A 21,842-nucleotide genomic window follows, 5' to 3' on the forward strand; every position below is an offset into this window, starting at 1 on the left:
TTATCGTAAGTTCTGTAAGATCTTTGCTGACATTGCTCTCCCCCTAACAAAACTTCTAGGGAAGAGTGAAAGATTTATATGGAGTGATTTTTGCCAGGAGGCATTTGAAGGCCTGAAAACCATCCTGTGTTATCATCCTGTGCTCAAGACACCTGATTTTTCCAAGCCATTTTCAATAGCAACGGACACTAGTGACGGAGTTGCTGGGGCAGTACTGTTATAGAAGGGTGTGGATGACATTGAACACCTAGTAGCCTATTTCTCAAAGAAATTTAATGTGCACCAGAAAAATTATTCCACTGTTGAAAAGGAATTACTAGCACTTATTCTGGCTTTACAACATTTTGAAGTCTATGTTTGTCCTGCCCAGAGACCACCTGTGGTTTACACGGATCACAATCCATTGGTGTTTCTAACTAAGATGAAGGATAAGACTAGACGGTTATTAAATTGGAGTCTGATATTGCAAGAATACGACTTAAAAATCATACACATCCAGAGATCCTTTGTAGACAAATTCTCCAATATGTCCTGTCTGAGCAATGCCATGATGAGTGATCCCACACCTCTGCATTAATATCTCCCCTTATCTCATGTCTAAGGCAATGGAAGGTCAAAACACTGAGCTGCCAGTCTTGCCCCTTCTGCAACCATCTTACTAATGTCTACAATACAATAATTCCACATGCTCCAAGCTCATCCACCCTACTTGGTACTCCTGGTACTGAAACAGGTGCCATTCAGAAGATTATTCCCACCTTTTGGTCTCTTTCTTTATACGTAGGCTCAACAATTTTTCTCAGAAACCACTTCACTATCTGCCCGAGCACTGTTTCCCAGCCCCTGTAGCTCAAATTTAAAACTCAGACCAGAACTATACTTCATACTTTATTGTCGCCAAACAATTGATACTAGAACGTACAATCATCATAGCGATATTTGATTCTGTGCTTCCCACTCCCTGGATTACAAATCGATAGTAAATATTAAAGATTTAAATTATAAATCATAAATAGAAAATATAAAAATGGAAAGTAAGGTAGTGCAAAAAAACTGAGATGCAGGTCTGGATATTTGGAGGGCATGGCCCTCCAAAAAAAAGGGGGCACACACCCCCACAAACCGTAGGCACATCCCAATTAACCCTGGCAACACCCCCACAAACCCTAGGCACACCTCGATTAACCCTGGCCAAACCCCGACACACCCGATGACCTGTGTCAGGAGGGGCAAGATCCAAGAAAGGCAAGTGTTGGACCTGGTTAATGAAGGCGTGGGCCAGATCAAAGTGGCAGGATTGCATGAATCTGAATCTCAAGTGAGGAGATCAAAAAGCACAAGAGGGCTGATTTGCCCACTGCCCGCATACTCTCAACCACCAGCAAACATTCCTGCAAGATCCTACTCCAATTCAGATATAGATTGTCCTATCTGTACAGGTCCCACCTTCCCTAGAAAAGGGCCAAAAGATCCAAAGATTTAATCTATTAAATCTATTTTATCTATTAATCTGTTAAATTTAGCCACAATTTAATCTATACTATCTTTCTGTTTCTGGCCTCACTCACACATGGCATGGGTTGCAATACTGAGATCACCACCTTGGTGGTGCTATTGTTTAATTTAGCTCCTAAATTTCTGAACTGACTTTGCAGAACCTCATCACCCTTCCTGTCTATGTCATTGAAATTAATGTGGACCAGGTCCTCTGTTTGCTGCAGAATGCTATGTACTCAGTTCAAGGTGTTCCTAACCCTGGAATTTGGAAGGCAATGTACCATCCGGCAATCTCATTCTCACTCAAGAACTTCCAGTCTGTTCTCCTAACCAATAAATCCCCTATTAATACTGCCTACCTCTTTTACCCCACTTCCCTGTGAGGCACAGAGCCAGAAACCACAGTGTCGTGGCTTTTCTCTGCTAGGCCATCCCTCCAAAGGAATCCAAAACAATATTTTTGTTATGGAGTGAGATGGCCACAGGTGTACACTCCACTGCACTGGCTACCCATGCCCTTTCCCTCTCCTGATGTCATAAGGGGGGCGCTGGTGGCGGACCAAAATGCAAGACACAGACACTGACGTACTAGGAATAGGACAGGACTAGAGGTAGGGACGTGACTGGATGCAGACTTGGACTAGGACTTGGCTAGGAAAGTGGTAGCAGGACAAGGAACTGGGAACTAGGAGCCTGGGCTTGGACTCTGAGACGGAGACTGAACAGGGACCCAGAACCTGGGTCTTGACTCGGGCTCGGACCCCAGAACTAGGTAAGAACATGACAAGGCTTGAGTTCCTCGAGGCGTGGACATGACAAGGCTTGGGTTCAGACTCCAAGCCAGAGACTGGACAAGGACCCAGAACCTGGGTCTTGACTCGGGCTCGGACCCTAGAATTAGGTGAGAACATGACAAGGCTTGGGTTCCTCGAGGCGAGGACATGACAAGGCTTGGGTTCAGACTGGACAAGGACCCAGAACCTGGGTCTTGACTTGGGCTCGGGCCCTGGAACTAGGTGAAGACATGACATGGTCGTGGGAGACAGGACTAGGCGAGACTACAGGACAGGACGAGAGAACTCCAGCACAGGACGAGAACAGGAAGCCTTGATTTGGTACTCAGGAACAGCCGAGCCTTGGACTTGGGACAACAGGAACCTCGGAACCTTGGACTTGGGACAACAAGGAATGCAGAACACAGAGCCTTGGTCTTGGGAAGGACAGGAACACAGAGCCTTGGTCTAGAGCATGGGAACACAAGGACATAGAACACAGAGCCAGGACCCCTTCTTGGGAACAGGACTTAGACTGGAACTCATACACAGAACACAGAGCCAGGACCCCTCCTTAGGAACAGGACTTGGGGCCAGGGCTCTACACAGAATGCTGAACACAACAAGAAAGTTCCCAACACTAGGTAGCGGCAAACAGCCAGACCTACCTAGCGAAGGCGTGGACACAGAGACAGGTCCCAACACTAGGTAGCAGCAAACGGCTGGACCTACCTAGTGAAGATGTGAACAGAGAGACAGTTCCAAACAACGATAGGCAGTTCCTTATCTTGCTCCAGCAGTTGAACTTGACAGCAGTACAGGCAAAGGTTACAGGCAAGGCAAGGCAAGGCAAGGCAAGGCAAGGCAAGGCTTCAGGAGGAAGGGCCAGAGAAGGGATTCAGACAGGGGGTTTTGACAGGAACAATCCAGCAACCAAGCCCTGGTCTCTGGAGGTGTTTATGTGTCTGCCCAAACGAGAATCATGTGCCTTAATTAGAGCACCCAACAGAACAATGGAAAACTGGAAAACCTGGAATGCAGCTCGATGGACCGGACCGTGAAACGGAATACAGACTTCATGGACTGGACCATGACACCTGATGGTCACACAGTTAACTGTGCCATGCACCTTGGGTGTAACTACCTCTCTGTGTTTCCTGGCAACCAATTGGCCTGTGAGTTTGATGTCAGTGGTGGGTAAATTGATGGAAAGTATTCTTAGAGATGGTATATACCAGGGGTCCCCAACCTTTTTTGCAACGTGGACTAGTTTATTATTGACAATATTCTTGTGGACTGGCCGACCCGGGGGGGTGGGGGGAGGTGGTGGTAGGGTTGCCAACGGACAAGAGTAGCAGTCAAATACGTTGTGTTTACCCAGAGAAACACTACAATGACCATGAAGCCTTGCACGGGCACCAGTGCACATGCGTGACTTGCGCATGCGTGTACGTGCCTATTTTTTTCTACAAATTGTTTTTAGCAATTCTGTTTGGGGGGGTGTTAATCACGACAGGAATATCGGTGATAAGTGGCTAATACACGCAATTTTGTTTCTAAAAGGGTTTATCTAACGAATTTAATATTAAACACACAGCGCATATTTTCCTTGCATGAATATAGTGATAAATCAATTATCGGGGAGATTGAAGTAAGTGTTGAATGAACTTCCAGTAGAAGTGGTAGAGGCAGGTTCGATATTATCATTTAAAGAAAAATTGGATAGGTATATGGACAGGAAAGGAATGGAGGGTTATGGGCTGAGTGCAGGTCGGTGGGACTAGGTGAGAGTAGCGTTCGGCACGGACTAGAAGGGCAGAGATGGCCTGTTTCCATGCTGTAACTGTTATGTGGTTATATAAGTCACTTATAAGTCAATAGCATTTTAAGTAATGTTTAGATATTAAACACACAGCGCATATTTTCCTTGTATGAACATATAAAATCATTGCAACACACCAATATCGCTGAATCAGTGGGAGCCCTGGGCTGAATACTTGTTTCCTACAACAAGACGGTCCTATCGAGGGGTGATAGGAGACAGCGATACTCGAAGGGGGTTCCTTATGTCCAGTCTATTCCGCAATTTAGTTTTCGTTGCATTCATTGCAGAGATATGTTGGAAATGGAAGCAACGTTTTCAGTGCTTTCGTGGTAATCTCAGGATATTTAGCCTTGACTTTGATCCAGAATGCCGGCAGAGATGTTATGACGAACAAACTTTTCAGCCCACCATCCATTGCAACCTCGAGGAGTTGATCTCCTTCCCGCGCTGACATGGATGACGCGCGGGTAATGACCTCGTGTGCGTTCAAGCTTAACGGTGGCCATGACAGGGAATAAGGAAAGGTGCAGCTGATTCCTATTGCCAAATCATATCGTTAACTCGCGGCCCGGTAGCACTTGCTTTGCGGCCTGGTACCGGTCCGTGGCCTGGTGGTTGGAGACCACTGTTATATACAATTATCTGGATAGACAGGGTCTGATTAGGAACAGTCAACATGGATTTGTGCGTGAAAGGTCATGCTTGACAAATCTTATTGAATTTTTTGAAGAGGTTACTACGAAAGTTGACGAGGGTAAGGCGGTGAATGTTGTCTATATGGACTTCAGTAAGGCCTTTGACAAGGTTCCACATGGAAGGTTAGTTAGGAAGGTTCAATCGTTAGGTATTAATATTGAAGTAGTAAAATGGATTCAGCAGTGGCTGGGTGGGAGACGCCAGAGACTAGTGGTGGATAACTCTTTGTTAGATTGGAGGCCGGTGACTAGTGGTGTGCCTCAGGGATCTGTACTGGGTCCAATGTTATTTGTCATGTACATTAATGATCTGGATGATGGAGTGGTAAATTGGATTAGTAAGTATGCAGATGATACTAAGATAGGTGGTGTTGTGGATAATGAAGTAGGTTTTCAAAGCTTGCAGAGAGATTTAGGCCAGTTAGAAGAGTGGGCTGAAAGATGGCAGATGGAGTTTAATGCTGATGAATGTGAGGTGCTACATTTTGGTAGGACTAATCAAAATAGGACATACACGGTAAATGGTAGGGCATTGAAGAATTCAGCAGAACAGAGGGATCTAGGAATAATGGTGCATAGTTCCCTGAAGGTGGAATCTCATGTGGATAGGGTGGTGAAGAAAGCTTTTGGTATGCTGGCCTTTATAAATCAGAGCATTGAGTATAGGAATTGGGATATAATGTTAAAATTGTACAAGGCATTGGTGAGGCCAAATTTGGAATATTGTGTACAGTTCTGGTCACCGAATTATAGGAAAGATGTCAACAAAATAGAGAGAGTACAGAGAAGATTTACTAAAATGTTACCAGGGTTTCGGCACCTAAGTTACAGAGAAAGGTTGAACAAGTTGGGTCTTTATTTTTTGGAGCGTAGAAGGTTGAGGGGGGACTTGATAGAGGTATTTAAAATTATGAGGGGGATAGATAGAGTTGACGAGGATGGGCTTTTTCCATTGAGAGTAGGGGAGATTCAAACAAGAGGACATGAGTTGAGAGTTAGGGGGCAAAAGTTTAGGGGTAACACGAGGGGGAACTTCTTTACTCAGAGAGTGGTAGCTGTGTGGAACGAGCTTCCAGCAGAAGTGGTTGAGGCAGGTTCGATATTGTCATTTAAAGTTAAGTTGGATAGATGTATGGACAGAAAAGGAATGGAGGGTTATGGGCTGAGTGCAGGTCGGTGGGACTAGGTGAGAGTAAGCATTCAGCACGGACTAGAAGCGCCAAGATGGCCTGTTTCTGTGCTGTAATTGTTATATGGTTATATAATCCCCCAGGTTTACGAATGGTCTGGAGTTCCTCTCGCTCCAGCTCCAATTCCCTAACACACTCTGTAAGATGGATGCCAGAGGTCCCCCTGTCCTCTCAAGTCCCACAAGAGGAGCTCTCCACTGTCCTGACTGGCATTTCCACCACTCTAAATGTGCAATAACAAAGAAAGAAATTGATCGGAAACTTACCTTTGCCTCCATCCTCTCACCAAAACCTCCTATGCCAATGCCTTAAGCTCCTCACTCTAATCCTGACCCATTCACACACTGGCCACTCCGCTTAAACTGAACTTCATTGTTGGTTCTCCTCAAGTACTTCCTTACCCAACAATTTCAAACATGCCAAATGTACCAACAAGCCTCACTCACCTTTCAAAATCTTACACTCATTCACCACAAGTAGAGCTTGTGCAATTTGAAGCCTACCAGATGCAGCAGCACACTCTGCTCATTTTTTCAATCTCACACTCACTTAGTTAATTGTTCTTACAGATGTGAGAATCCCTGCATTCCAGTTTGCTACAAACATCTGGGTGATAGAAAAACCTTCTTCAGAAACACACTGAGCCTCATAGTTTGAATCTATCTGCTTTGGTCTTGGATGCCACTGCTATGTGAAAAGAAAGCTTATGGGATGTTAGCTTTCATAAATCGAGGGATAGAGTTTAAGAGCCGCGAGGTAATGATGCAGATCTATAAAACTCTGGTTAGGCCACATATGGAGTACTGTGTCCAGTTCTGGTCACCTCACTATAGGAAGGATGTGGAAGCATTGGAAAGGGTACAGAGCAGAATTACCAGGATGCTGCCTGGTTTAGAAAGTATGCATTATCATCAGAGATTAAGGGAGCTAGGGCTTTACTCTTTGGAGAGAAGGAGGATGATAGGAGACATGATAGAGGTGTACAAGATAATAAGAGGAATAGATAGAGTGGATAGCCAGCGCCTCTTCCCCAGGGCACCACTGCTCAATACAAGAGGACATAGCTTTAAGGTAAGGGGTGGGAAGTTCAAGGGGGATATTAGAGGAAGGTTTTTTACTCAGAGAGTGGTTGGTGCGTGGAATGCACTGCCTGAGTCAGTGGTGGAGGCAGATACACTAGTGAAGTTTAAAAGACTACCAGACAGGTATATGGAGGAATCTAAGGTGGGGGCTTATATGGGAGGCAGGGTTTGAGGGTCGGCACAACATTGTGGGCTGAAGGGCCTGTACTGTGCTGTACTATTCTATGTTCTATGAAACGGATTGTCTTGTTGACTAAGTAGACATGCAGAGTGGAGAATCCTGAGACCTGCAATGTAATTCAGAGTGTAAAGTTAAATTTTGTAGTAAATGGGAGTGCTGACAAGATGAGATACAAAATGCAAGTCCATGGACCCCTGGCAGTGGCAGGAGAGATGGATAGGGTGGTAAATAGGGTACTTGCCTTCATTAATTGTGGAATGAAAAATGAGAGCTGGAGCATCATGTTAAAACTTTACAAATATTGCTTAAGCCATACATGGAGTAGCTGGCCAGTGATGTAGTGGCATCAGCATCAACCTTGAGGCCAATGGTCCCAGGTTCAAATCCATCCAGCTCCCTGAATGTTTTCCATCTGTGTTGAGTTGAGTGACGAGCTAGCAACTCAGCCTTGTAAAAGTAACAGATGAATGCTAAGGAAACAGCAATAAAAAATGCCACCCGATATGCCACAAGGCCGAAAAGGAACAGCAAGAAAACACACTATGTGCAGTTCTGGACACGACATGATAGGAATTATTTCCTTATACTGTAGACCAATTTCCCCCAGGATCAATAAAGTATGACTATGACCATGACTAGACACTGCTAGAGAGATTCAGCAGGATATTTTCAGTCTAGTTCACAATACAAAATTTCCATTTCTACGGATAATTCTGTTCTGTGTTTTCTGGACTTGTTTCTTCTTACCTTTAGTTAGACTGATTCTACTCTTCCAGTTCAGATTTCAGATTGTTTAATTCCACATTTTGATTTTCTGACTATTATCTCTGGTTAATGCTCTATTCTCATGTCAATAACATTGCTACCCCTCCTACTCTTTTACGTCTATTGTTCCAAAAACAAATCTTGGATATCTAGTTCCCAGCCCAAGTCACCTGAAGCACATAACTTGCATCACATTTAGGTATCATGGATAACTCTTATGATCCTTTCAACATTCAGATGCAGAAGATTTAGATTTGCCCGTTTCAGCTTTTAACACATGCTAACACTTTTGTTTATTTTCCTTAACTCGGTTGCATTTATTATCACTGATCTTACCATTATTAGTGCAAAATCAATTACCTGTACATTCCCATAGTTCAGACAAAGGGTCTCAAAACTGAAAACTCAGCTACGTCCATCCTCAGATGCTACCAGATAGATAGTTTCCCCGTTTGTTTTCTGTAGTTCCATCACCGCGCCCGTGGCCCAAGTTCAAACTACTCTTCTACGTTCTCCCAGTAAACGTGTAAGTTTCCTCCGGGAGCCCCGGTTTCCTGCTACATTCCAAAGGCGGTCCGTTTAGAGGGTTAATTGGTCACGTGGATGTAATTAGGCGGAGCTATTTCTTTTTTACTGTGCTGTATTTCTAAATAAATTAACACCCCCCGTTCTTCTTTCAGATCGCCCGCGTAATTCTGCGTTAGTTTGAAAATATTATAATAGTTTGCGTGAAACATAAGTCCTTGTACTTCGGACGCACGAAACCGGTACAGGAATCGGGGAGCTTTCACTATGAATCTATTTTTAAACGCGCTTTAGCTTCTTCAATTTTGAGCAGCCGTTAGTTTGTCGCTTAACGAAATCTTGCGATACACACGCCTCCGCAGACTGCCGACTTGAAATCATTGATCTGCTGAATCCGAACTCGGGACCACCTTCCGGCGGGTGGTACAAGACACCAAGTAATTAAAACAAAGTGCTCTCCGTGAACAGTCAGTTTGAATTTGTGGCCCATGTGCTCTGTGGATTCAGATTTGATCAAACAACTTCCCTGTTCAGTGACGACGGCAAGTGACAGTGATCACGGCAAGATCTAGACAACCGCAAGGAGGGTTCTGTCCTGCTCCCTTCGACCATTTCCGTGGCTCAGCCGTCTAATGCATTTACCTGCTTTCTGCAACCGTCAGTACTCGGAGGAACTGCAGAAGGAAGTGTAAACACCGATCAGTTTTGACATGCCATACTTCCAGCCGTGAGTACTCTGCTGTTTACAAAAAGTTGTAAGAGGTGTATGTGTGTAAGTCAGAAAGCGCGTCCATCTGTAACAGCGGCAATGATGACTTAAAGTGCTTTGGGCAAAAAATGTCACGTTGGGGTGTTAGAGGTTTCGTTTTAAGCGGAAAACTCATCTTGTTTAAAATTCGCGCTGGAAGTACAGGGCTCGTGGATCTGAGGAGCGTAGACTGACCGAAGGTACAGTAGTTGTGAAGCAGCTCCGACGAAATTACGCTCCATTTCGCAAGGGCGTAAACAGATTCATAAGAAAAAAATCTGAAGAAATTAAAGATTCTATGTTCCAAAATGGTATTCTAATATCCTGGTGTGAGCGGTTAGAAACTCACTATTTAACGAGAAAATTCAAGGTACCTTTCAAAACCTGATGAAACATCAAAATATACTCCCGCAACATGTACATTTATTCACTGTTTCCTGTTTTTTTCTCTGATTCAGTTTCATCGCCTTTGCTGACTTTCCACCACTTCTGCTCTGTTCATTTTTCATAAACAATTGTTTCGAATGTGAGCAATGCAGTCCTCACAGAATGAACGGTCTCACATTATGAGGAGCTTGTCCCACTTTTAATCAACAAAGGAACCCAGATTTGTATATCTGCAGCAAAACCTTTGATATCTTCTGAAACAGACTCGAAATATACAGTTTCTGTGTCAAAAAGTCCAGGTAATTCTTCAATTTAAGAGCTGAAATTATTGTCACTGCCGGGATGATTTATGGTGTATTTTAAGCATTTACTGTTTTCAGTTCTTGATTTCAATGTATTATTTTTGTCAGCATTATTATACTTAGCAAGGAGGGAAGAAATGGGGAATTTACAGAGCTATGAAGGGTTTGTCTCTATGCCCATGTCTCAATCAATTGTCTATTCTGCACAGATTCACCAAATACTTGGGGGTAACTGATTGTTTTGTGTAGAAAGTCAGCCCATTATTTGTCAGCATAAACTTTTTGAGATGTGTGCCGAGTTTGTATTGAAACATCATTATTTAGATGTACGGAAAATAGAAAAATAGGAAACCAGATCACACCCATTGGGCCATCATATAGTGCCTATCTAATTTAGCTAATGATGTCTGATTAAATTAATCCCTTGTGTCAAATCTATATCCCTTCTGCTGCTGCCTCAGAAGCTTTTAAGTATTTCGATGATACCTATCTCTGTCACTGTGAGTGCATTCCAGTAAACTACCACTCTATTTTTAAAAAAAACTTGCCTCACATTTCTTCAAACTTTTGCCCTCCCACCTTAAATGCATGTCCACGAGTATTAGACATATTGATCCTGGAAACATGATACTCCCTGTCTACTCTATCTAAGCCTCTCATTATTTTATCAGGTCTCCCCTCAGCCTCTCCCACTCCAGAGAAAGCAGCCCAAGTTTGTCATAATTTGTTTAACTTGATGTTATCCAAGAAGTAGAATCCAAGTATTGGTTATGTGATGGCCGTCTATCATGTGCGATGATGATTATTATTCTTGTGCAGAACATTTGTTATGGTGGCTGTGGAATCCAAGTTTTGAGAGCCAGACTCGTTCACAGTGAGGGTAGGCGAACAGTCCTGAGTCAGCTGGAATAATTACTGCTGCAAGTTTCCATTGCTCCTGGGCAGCAACAGATCTGCATGATGCCTCTCCTCATTTTGTCATGGGCGAGTCTTTCCAAGGCACGCCATCTAGTTCGGTCTTGTGCACACTGTTCCAGCTGTTTTGGAGTAAGTCCGGCCAATGCAATGTTACTTTCCACATAATCTTTAAATCTCTTGTGAAGCCCAACTTTGTTCCTCTTGCCCAGAGATTGCACAGCATACATGCCATTCAGTAGCTGTTGGGGATCCTGGAGTCCTCCCTGTGTATGACATATCCTGTCCATCCAAGGTAGGTTTTCAGGATCATAGTCTCAATGTTCATGGAACCACTAGCGAGGATTGGTTATGCATTCCAGTTACAGTGACTATAAAAAAAAGTATTCACCCCCTTTGGAAGATTTCATGTTTTATTGTTTTAAACATTAATTAACAGATTAGATTATGAGGACACTCAGTCCTCATTTATTGTCATTTAGAAATGCATGCATTAAAAAATGATACAATGTTCCTCCAGAATGATATCACAAGAAATACAGGACAAACCAAGACTAAAACTGACAAAACCACATAATTATAACATATACACTGTAGTTACAACAGTGCAAAGCAATACCGTAACTTGATAAAGAGAAGATCATGGGCACGGAAAAAAAAAGTCTCAAAGTCCCGATAGCCCCATCATCTCACACAGATGGTAGAAGGGAGAAACTCTTGCTGCCATGAATCTCCAAGTGCCGCCAACTTGCCGATGCAGCACCATTGGAAGCATCCGACTGCAGCAGACTCTGAGTCCATCCAAAAACTTCGAGCCTCCGACACCGAGCACCATCTCTGCCGAGCGCTTCGACCCCGCTCCGGCCACCGAGCAACAAGCAAAGCCGAGGACTGGGGCCTTCCCCTCCGGAGATTTCGGATCACACAGTAGCAGCGAAACAGGCATTTCAGAAGTTCCACCAGATGTTGCTCCGTACTCTCACGTCTGTCTCCATCAAATCAGGATTGTTCACAGCACTCTACCTGACAAATAACAGACATCACCACCAGAGTGGCCACTGCGAGCTGTGTCGCGCCGCCATCTTCTCCTCCTGCCAGTAATTTAATTTGGCTTTTTTGACACTGATTAACAGAAAAACACTCTTTAATGTCAAAGTGAAAACAGATCTCTAAAAAGTGATGTAAATTAATTATAGATATAAAACACAAAATAATAGATTGCATAGTATCCTTCCCCCCCACTTTAATATGACACAGCAAATCATCACTGGTGCAGCCAATTGGTTTTAGAAGTCACATAGTTAGTTAAATGGAGATATGTTTTAGAGACCTGTGTGCAGTCAAGGTGTGTCAATTGATTGTAGTAAAAATACATCTGTATCTGGAAGAGCCAACTGTTGGTAGTCAGTATCCTGGCAAAAACTGCACCACGAAGACAAATAAAAAAACACTCCAAGCAACTCCGCAAAAAAGTTATTAAAAAGCACAAGTCAGGAAATGGGTACAAGAACATTTCCAAGTTACTGAATATCCCTTGGAGTACAGTTAAGTCAGGTCATCAAGAAATGGAAAGAATAATGCACAGCTGTAAATCTGCCTAGGGTAGGCCATCTTCAAAAAAAATGGAGTGACCGTGCAATTAGACTAGTGAGGGAGGCCGCCAAGAGCCCTATGATAACTGTGAAGGAGTTACATATTTCAGTTGCTGAGATGGGAGAGGCTGCACATATAACTATTGCCCAGGTGCTTCACCAATCACAGCTTTATGGGAGAGTGGCAAGGAAAAGGCCACTGTTGAAAAAAAACATATGAAATCTTGGCTAGAGTTTGTTAAGAGGCATGTGGGAGATTCTGAAGTTAGCTGGAAGAAAGTTCTGTGGTCTGAGGAAACCAAAATTGAGTTTCTTGGCCATCAGACTAAACAATATATTTGGTGTAAGCAAAAACACACGTCATAAAAAGCACACCACCGCTGCCTGTGGGGCTGCATCACGCTGTGGGATGTTTCATTGCAGAAAACCCTAGAAGGCTTGAGAAGGTAGAGGGTAAAATGCAGCAAAATACAGGGAAATCCCGGATGAAAACCTGATGCAGTCTGCAAGAGAACTGCAACTTGAGAGAAGATTTATTTTACAGCAAGACAATGACCCTAAGCATAAAGTCAAAGCTACACAGGAATGGCTTAAAAACAACAAAGTTAATATCCTGGAGTGGCCAAGTTAGAGTCCAGACCTCAATCCAATTGAGAATTTATGGTTGGACTTGAAAACGGTTGTTCTCTCACAATCCCCATGCAATCTGACAGAATTTGAGCAGTTTTATAAAGAAGAATGGAGAAAAATTGCAGTGTCCAGATGTGCAAAGCTGATATTGACCTATCCACACAGAGTCAAGGCTGTAATTACTGCCAAAGGTGCATCTACTAAATACTGATTTGAAAGGGGTGAATACTTATGCAATCAACTATTTTGTGTCTTATAATTGTAATTAATTAAAATCACTTTGTAGAGATCTGTTGTCATTTTGACATGAAAGAGACTTTTTCTGTTGATTGTGTCAAAAAAGCTAAATCCACTATGATCCAATGTTTTAAAACAATAAAACAAGAAAACTTCCTTCTTTCTTTATTAATCTTTTTGTTGATTTGGAAAGAGCATATATACAAACAAGAGGAGAATTATCTCAAATATATATAACAATAACAATACAAACAGAAAGTGAAATAGACATTGTCAAAATCATACATAGTATTAAGCAAATATGTAATATATAGTAAAAAAGAAAGACAACTAATTCTCCTCTTATCAATTCATGGAGAGAAAAAAAACTTTAAATTTTTAAAATGAGAAGAAAAAACCCACTACACTATAAGAAAAAACCAAAAAAAAAGGGGACTGGGCGGTCTATTCTGAAGAAACACACATAAAAGTTGCTGGTGAATGCAGCAGGCCAGGCAGCATCTAAAGGAAGAGGTACAGTTGATGTTTTGGGCCAAGACCCTTCGTCAGGACTAACTGAAAGAAGAGCTAGTAAGAGATATGGAAGTGGGAGGGAGAGGGGGAGATCTGAAATGATAGAAGAAGACAGGACGGGGAAGGGATGGAGCCAAGAGCTGGAAAGTTGATTGGCAAAGGGGATAGGAGAGGATCATGGGACGAGAGGCCTAGGGAGAAAGAAAAGAGGGAGGGGGAAGCCCACAGGATGGGCAAGGAGTATAGTGAGAGGGACAGAGGGAGAAAAAGGAGAGAGAGAGAGAGAGAGAGAGAAAATTAATAATAATAATAAAATAAATAAATAACGGATGGGGTATGAAGGGGAGGTGGGGCATTAATGGAACTTAGAGAAGTCAATGTTCATGCCATCAGGTTGGAGGCTACCCAGATGGAATATAAGGTGTTGTTCCTCCAACCTGAGTGTGGCTTCATCTTTACAGTAGAGGAGGCCAAGGATAATGTTAAATAACGTTAGCTATGCTAATGAATGAATGACACCTGTTAAACTCACCTCAAAATGTCTTTTACATTTTAACCCACCATGGGCAATAGAAAAGTCACTGTTGCAAACAGTGCAGTGAGCAACACTGTCATTATTTTTGAGGTCGACTGTAAAGTCCACCCACAGAGAAAACTGATAGGTCTACTTAGCACGAAGAGAGACCAATCAGGATGCTCACTCTTGCTCTCCCTCTCCCTCTCAAAAAAATCGATTTCCAGGATATTGTATATAATTTCCAGGCGTCAGGGAGCCGCTATCAATATGTGGGAGACTCCCGGAATTTCTGGGAGAGGTGGGATGTCTGTATTTATCCACTAACTGAGAAAAAGGCATTAAACAATCCCCTGAAAACAAATCTGAAAAAGTTGTTATTCCCTTGGTTTTCCAAATTAAAAAGGCCTTATCCAAAATTGTGGACACGTGGCCAAGTGGTTAAGGCATTCGACTAGTGACCTGAAGGTCGTGAGTTCGAGCCTCAGCCGAGGCAGTGTGGTGTGTCCTTGAGCAAGGCACTTAGCCACATATTGTTCTGCGACTACACTGGTGCCAAGCTGTATTGGCCCTCGTGGAGAGGGGCGACTTGCAGCATGGGCAACTGCCGGTCTTCCATACAACCTTGCCCAGGCCTGTGCCCTGGAGCGTGAAGACCATGCGGAAATCCATGGTCTTCGCAAGACTAACGGATGCCTTATTTATTTATCCAAAATTGATGGTTTTAAAAAATAATTTAGATGGATATGACTAGAAAGAACAAAATTGTTTAACTCAAAAAATTTACGAAACTGAAACCAAATTCTTCTTTCTTTTTCTTTTTAAATCTTTTTATTGAATAAGTATACAAAAAGGTAAGCCATATAGGCACTAATACACTGTTAGAATATAATAAAATTACAGAAGATATTAATACAAAAAAAACTACAATGTAATTTAAACATAACGTACCAAGGTAATATAATAGTATACTAATTTTTATATATATATATATCAATAGAGAAAAGGAAAAAAAAACCCCACCGTGCAACTAACTAAAAGCAAAGCAAAGCAATGGGCTAACTTGAAACCAAACAGAGTTAAACTTAAAATCACATCCTCAATCCCGACCTCCATTAAAAACAGTAAAAAAAAACAAGAAGGGTATATATTACATTAAATGAAAATGTTGAATAAAAGATCTCCAGGTCTGTTCAAATTTAAATGAGGAGTCATAAAGATTGCTTCTAATTTTCTCCAAATTCAAGCATAATATTGTCTGAGAAAACCAAAAAAAGGTAGTTGGAGCATTAAGCTCTTTCCAATGTTGTAAGATACATCTTTTCACCATTAAAGTAAGAAATGCAATCATTCTACGGGCTGAAGGGGAAAGATTACTGGAAATTTTAGGTAATCCAAAGATAGCAGTAATAGGATGAGGAGAGATATCTATATTCAATACCTTGGAGATAATATTAAAAATGTCTCTCCAAAAAGTTTCCAGAGTAGGGCAAGACCAAAACATGAGTTAAAGAGGATATCTGCCCCGGACATCTATCACAAAAAGGATTAATATGAGAATAAAAGCGCGCTAATTTATCTTTGGACATATGTGCTCTATGAACAACTTTAAATTGAATTAGGGAATGTTTAGCACAGATAGAGGAAGTATTGATTAATTGTAAAATCTGCCCCCAGTCATCCACGGAAATGATAAACCCCAATTCCTGTTCCCAATCTACCCTAATCTTATCAAATGGAGCTTTCCTAAGTTTCATAATAATATTATAAATCATAGCCGATGCACCTTTCTGACATGGATTAAGGTTAATTATCGAATCTAAAATGTATGTAGGAGGAAGCATTGGAAAGGAAGAAAGTATAGTACTTAGGAAATTTCTAACTTGTAGATATCTAAAAAAATGTATTCTTGATAAGTTATATTTATTAGATAATTGTTCAAAAGACATAAGGGAACTATCTAAAAATAAATCCAAAAACCGTGAAATACCCTTAGTCTTCCAAATTTGAAAAGCACGATCCGTAAAAGAGGGAGGAAAAAATATGTTACCTAAAATAGGAATCGCTAACCCAAATTGATTAAGATCAAAAAATTTTCTGAATTGAAACCAAATACGTAAGGTATATTTAACTATCGGGTTAGACACCTGTTTAAGGCATTTCAAATCAAAAGGAAGAGAGGAACCTAAAATAGAGCCAAGTGTATAACCCTGAACAGATTGTAATTCCAATGCTACCCATTTAGGAATGGATAGTATATCCTGGTCAAGTAACCAGAATTCCCAATAATAAAATCTAAAGTTAGGTAATGCTAAGCCTCCATCTCTCTTAGCTTTCTGTAAATGTATTTTACCCAGTCTCGGGTTTTTATTTTGCCAAATAAATGAAAAAATTTTAGAGTCGACTTTGTCAAAAAAAGATTTTGGAACAAAGATTGGTAATGCCTGAACTATATATAAAAATTTTGGCAAAAAACTATCTTAACTGCATTAATACGACCAATCAAAGTTAAATATAAAGGAAATCATTTAGATGAAAGTTGAATAATATGGTCTATTAATGGTAAAAAGTTAATCTTAAATAAATCTTTGTATTTACAAGTAATTTTAATCCCAAGATATGAAAAATAATTATTAATCAATTTAAATGGAAAGTTATGATATAAGGGAAGTTGTTTATTAATCGGGAAAAGTTCACTCTTACTAAGATTTAATTTATAACCTGAAAAAAGACCAAATTGTGCTAATAGCTCTAAAACAGCCGGGATGGATTTTTGGGGATTAGAAATATATAAAAGTAAGTCATCAGCATAGAGTGATATTTTATGGGACTTTAAGCCCCGAGTTATCCCAGTAATATTTGGAGATTCTCGAATGGCAATTGCAAGAGGTTCTAATGCAATATCAAATAATAAAGGACTAAGAGGACAACCTTGTCGAGTACCTCGAAAAAGAGGGAAAAAAGATGAACTTAAAGAGTTAGTACGGACCAAGGCCACAGGAGAATGATATAACAGTTTAATCCAGGATATAAGTTTTGAGCTAAAATTAAACATTTCAAGCACCTTAAATAAATAAGGTCATTCTACTCTATCAAAAGCTTTCTCAGCATCTAAAGAGATAACACACTCAAGAACATTTTGTGAGGGAGTATAAACAATATTTAACAGTGTGCGAATATTATAAAAAGAGTAACGAAATGGTTATAGAGTCATAATCACATTTAATCACTGAAGAAATAAGACGAGAATCAATAAAGAAATAATCAATTCTTGAATAGGAATGGTGAACATGTGAAAAAAAAGAAAAATCTTTTTCCTGAGGATGCAAAAAACGCCAAATGTCCGTCGACCCAGAATCAGAAAGGAATGAATTAATCAAAGTTGCAGATTTATTAGGTAAGGTCCGTAGAGGAGCCAAACGGTCCAAAGCTGGAGACAAACAGGTATTAAGATCTCCACCCCAGATCAATGAAAACTCATTCAAATTCGGAAACTGATTAAATAATGATTTATAAAATTCCGGACAGTCCATATTAGGAGCATAGACATTAACCAAAACTACCTTTTTATTAAATAGTAGACCACTAACCAATAGAAATCTACCATTCGGATCAGAAATAATATCATGTTGTATAAAAGTAACTGAGGAGTCTATAAAAATAGAGACGCCTCGAATCTTAGCATTGGAGTTCGAATGAAACTGTTGTCCCTTCCAGAATTTAAAAAAACGTAGTCTGTCCCCCCTCCGCACATGGGTCTCTTGTAAAATTAAAAATTGTGCTTTAAGTCTCCAGAACATTTGAAAAACGTTTTTCCTTTTAATAGGATGATTAAGATCATTAGTATTCCAGGAGACAAAATTAATAATAGACTCCATAAACCCTAAAGTCAACCCGCAACAAGGAGGATTGACGATAGGCTCGACCCACGAACCCAGAAAGGGAACAGAACATACAAGAGATACCGGGAAGAAGAACGCAACCAATACTTCAATAATGTACATAGCCCAAGAAGAAGGAAACTAAAACGTGAAGCCCCTCCCACCACCACCCACCCCATGACCTCAAGGCTAAATCTAACGCAGACCAGCCCGAAAGAAGCAAGCACTAAAACTACCCCCATGACTTCCGGTATACGCTCCCTAAAAAAAGTGTAAATATAAAAAAGATCAGCTGATTATAAAACAGTAAAAGAATAAAAAAAGATAACTCAATTAAAATAAACACATACTATAACAGAATAAAAGCCAGAAAATATAAAAAAACCGCAATAAACCCCAGACCCATGAGTAAACAAAACAAAAAAAAATGAGATTATTAACATAAACTAGTTATAAAAACCTACAAAACAAAATAGATTTTAAAAAACTACAAAATTTAAGGCCACAAAGGAAATACGTAAAATGACGGTGAGGAAATAACCACCCAGAATCCCCTGGGAAAAAGAAAGAAATGACGCAGTTAAAAAGAAAGTTTGGCAACCATATTAAGTAATCAAAAATAAACTTTTCTGCCCATATAGGGCAAAAAAAAAATTAAGACCGACAAATTCACAACTTCCGATCAACGGAGATAGTTAAAAAATTACGATTAAGATGTTGAAGGTGAAAATTGATCCAGATAACTCTGGGCATCCGATGGAGATTCAAAATAACGGAGGGCTCCATCCAACGTACGAATCCTTAGACGTGCAGGGTAAAGCAGCGCTGGTTTTAAATCCATCTTGTAGAGTTCCGACATCACAGATCTGTAACGAACCCGGAGATCCATGGTCTTCGCAAGACTAACGGATGCCTTATTTATTTATCCAAAATTGATGAATATCCATCTAAAAAATAATTTAGATGGATATGACTAGAAAGAACAAAATTGTTTAACTCAAAAAATTTACGAAACTGAAACCAAATTCTTAATTTATGTTTAATAATGGGATTAAAATCTTGTCTACTAATCTTAGAAAACTAAAAGGGAAGAGGAGCTCCTGGTAAAGAGGCCAAAGAGAACCCCTTCACTGAGTTTTCTCCCAATTCCAACCATGAAGGACATTCATGTATGTCTGAATAACGAATCCAAAAAGTAATGTATCAAATATTAATTGCCCAATAATATATTCTAAAATTTGGCAAGGCCATACCACCATCCTTTTTTTAATTTCTGCAGTGAGGGTTTACTCAATCTAGGATTTTTATTATTCCAAATATAAGATAAGATTATAGAGTCTATTCTGTCAAAAAACGTTTTAGGAACAAAGGAAGGAACTGCCAGAAATATATATAAGAATTTCAGAAGAACCATCATTTTAAAAGCATAAATTTGACCTATTAATGATAATATCATAGGTGACCATTTAGAAGGCATTTGTTGGGTGTAATCAATTAATGGTAGAAAATTATATTTATAGAGGTCCTTAAAATTTTTAGTAATTTTAATACCAAGATAAGAGAAGTAATTTTTAGCAATACTAAAAGGTACTTGATGATTTTGTTCCAAGTAATTATTAATGGGAAATAACTCACTTCTATGTAAATTTAATTTATATACAGAAAAACTACTGAATTCAGAAAATATAGATAACATAGAAGGAATAAATTTCCTAGGATCTGAAATATAAACTAATATCTGAATACAACGAAACCTTGTGTACTTTGTCCCCTCTCTTAATACCCTGAACAGTATTAGGATCTCTAAGAGCAATAGCAAGGGGTTCTAAAGCTAAGTTAAATCATAAAGGGCTAAGAGGACATCCCTGCCTAGTACCCCTGTATAATCTTAAGTAAGGAGATTTTTTATTATAAGTTATAACTGCAGGCATAGGGGCTTGATAGATCAATTTGATCCAGGAAATAAATCCTGGACCAAAATTAAATCTCTCCAAAACTTGAAATAAGTAAAACCACTCCACCCTATCAAAGGCTTTCTCTGCATCAAGAGAAACAACACGTTCAGGTTCTTTAGATGGAGAAGAGTGAATAATGTTTAATAATCTTCGAATGTTAAAATGTGAATATCTATTTTTAATAAATCCAGTTTGATCACTGGAAATAACACTAGATAAAATACTCTCAAGTCTATTAGCCAAGATCTTAGAAAGAATTTTAAAATCCACATTCAGTAGAGAGATTTGTCTATAGGAAGCGCATTCAGATAAATCTTTTTCTCTTTTAGGAATTAATAAGATTGATGCTTCATAAAAAGTTTTCGGGAGAATCCCAGAGGATATAGAGTCAGTCAAGACTTGACATAAATGAGGTGTGAGTATTTCAGTGAAAGTCTTATAAAATTTCACTGTGTATCCGTCCAGTCCCGGGGCCTTACCTGTTTGGGAAGAGGATATAGTCCTTGCTATTTCCTCTTGTTTAATAGGTGCATCTAATGTATTCATATCTTGAATAGAAATTTCAGGTATATTCAATTTTTGCAAAAATCTATTTGTAAGAAATTGTCTGAAATTGTAATATTGTCTGAAAATTCAGATTTATAAAGATTAGGGATTTATAAAGATTAATAATACCTTATTAATTTCATAAGGATCTACTGTTTCATTTCTATCAGGTCTTCTTATTTTCAGGATCAGTCTTCTAGCCATATTTGCTTTTAATTGACCAGCCAATAATTTGCCTGACCTGTCCCCATGTATATAAAATTGACTTTTAGATTTAAGAAGTTGCTGTTCAATAAGAAAAGTCAAAAGCAAATCATATTGTGTTTGGAGTTCAACCCTTTCCTTAAAGAGATCTTTTCTAGCCATCACTGAATAAACTTTATCTATTTCTTTAATCCTATCAGTAATCACTAGAAGTTCCTCCTTGGTTTTCCTTTTTAAACCTACTGAGTATGAAATTATCTGTCCCCATAAGAAAAGATTTCATCGTAACCCAAATAACCAAATTTGACATTCCCTCAGTTGTATTTATGATTATGATATGATTATGAGGACACGCAGTCCCCTTTTATTGTCATTTAGTAATGCATGCATTAAGAAATGATAAAATGATTTTCCAGAATGATATCACAAAAACACATGACAAACAGACTTAAAAACTAACAAAAACCACATAATTAGAACATATAGCTACAACAGTGCAGAGTAATACCATAATTTGATAAGAACAGACCATGGCACAGTAAAAATAAATTTAAATTCACAGTAAGTTTAATTCAAAAAATAGAGAAATTTTCTCTTTAATAAAATTTATGAAAGTTGAATCTTCTAACAATGAAACATTAAGTCTCCACTGAGGTATCTGAATATTATCAAAAAACTTCAAAGTTAGTTTCATAGGTGCATGATCTGACAACGCAATCACATCAAATGCACACTCAGCAACAGAGGGCACGAATCATGTGTCCAGCAAAAAATAGTCAATTCTTGAATATTTATGGTATACATGGGAAAAAAAATCTTTTTCTTTAGTATGTCTAAATCTCCAAATATCCACCAAACCGTATTCTAATAAAAAAGTATTAATGC

General features: G+C 39.7%; 1 protein-coding gene across 4 annotated transcripts in view; it reads left to right on the plus strand.

Annotated features, from left to right (window-relative positions):
- The first annotated feature begins 9,046 nt into the window (after positions 1-9,046).
- LOC134352881 (probable G-protein coupled receptor 174) overlaps positions 9,047-21,842 on the plus strand; it is a 78,118-nt gene continuing 65,322 nt past the window's right edge. For 3 of the 4 annotated variants that reach the window (XM_063060445.1, XM_063060444.1, XM_063060446.1), the window contains exons 1-2: positions 9,047-9,260; positions 9,740-9,967. The gene's annotated coding sequence lies outside the window, so the exon portion shown is untranslated. The remainder of the gene's footprint in view (positions 9,261-9,739; positions 9,968-21,842) is intronic. The other variant, XM_063060447.1, reaches the window with a different exon arrangement.

This window comes from Mobula hypostoma, chromosome 10, assembly GCF_963921235.1.
Source record: "Mobula hypostoma chromosome 10, sMobHyp1.1, whole genome shotgun sequence".
NCBI lineage: Eukaryota > Metazoa > Chordata > Chondrichthyes > Myliobatiformes > Myliobatidae > Mobula > Mobula hypostoma.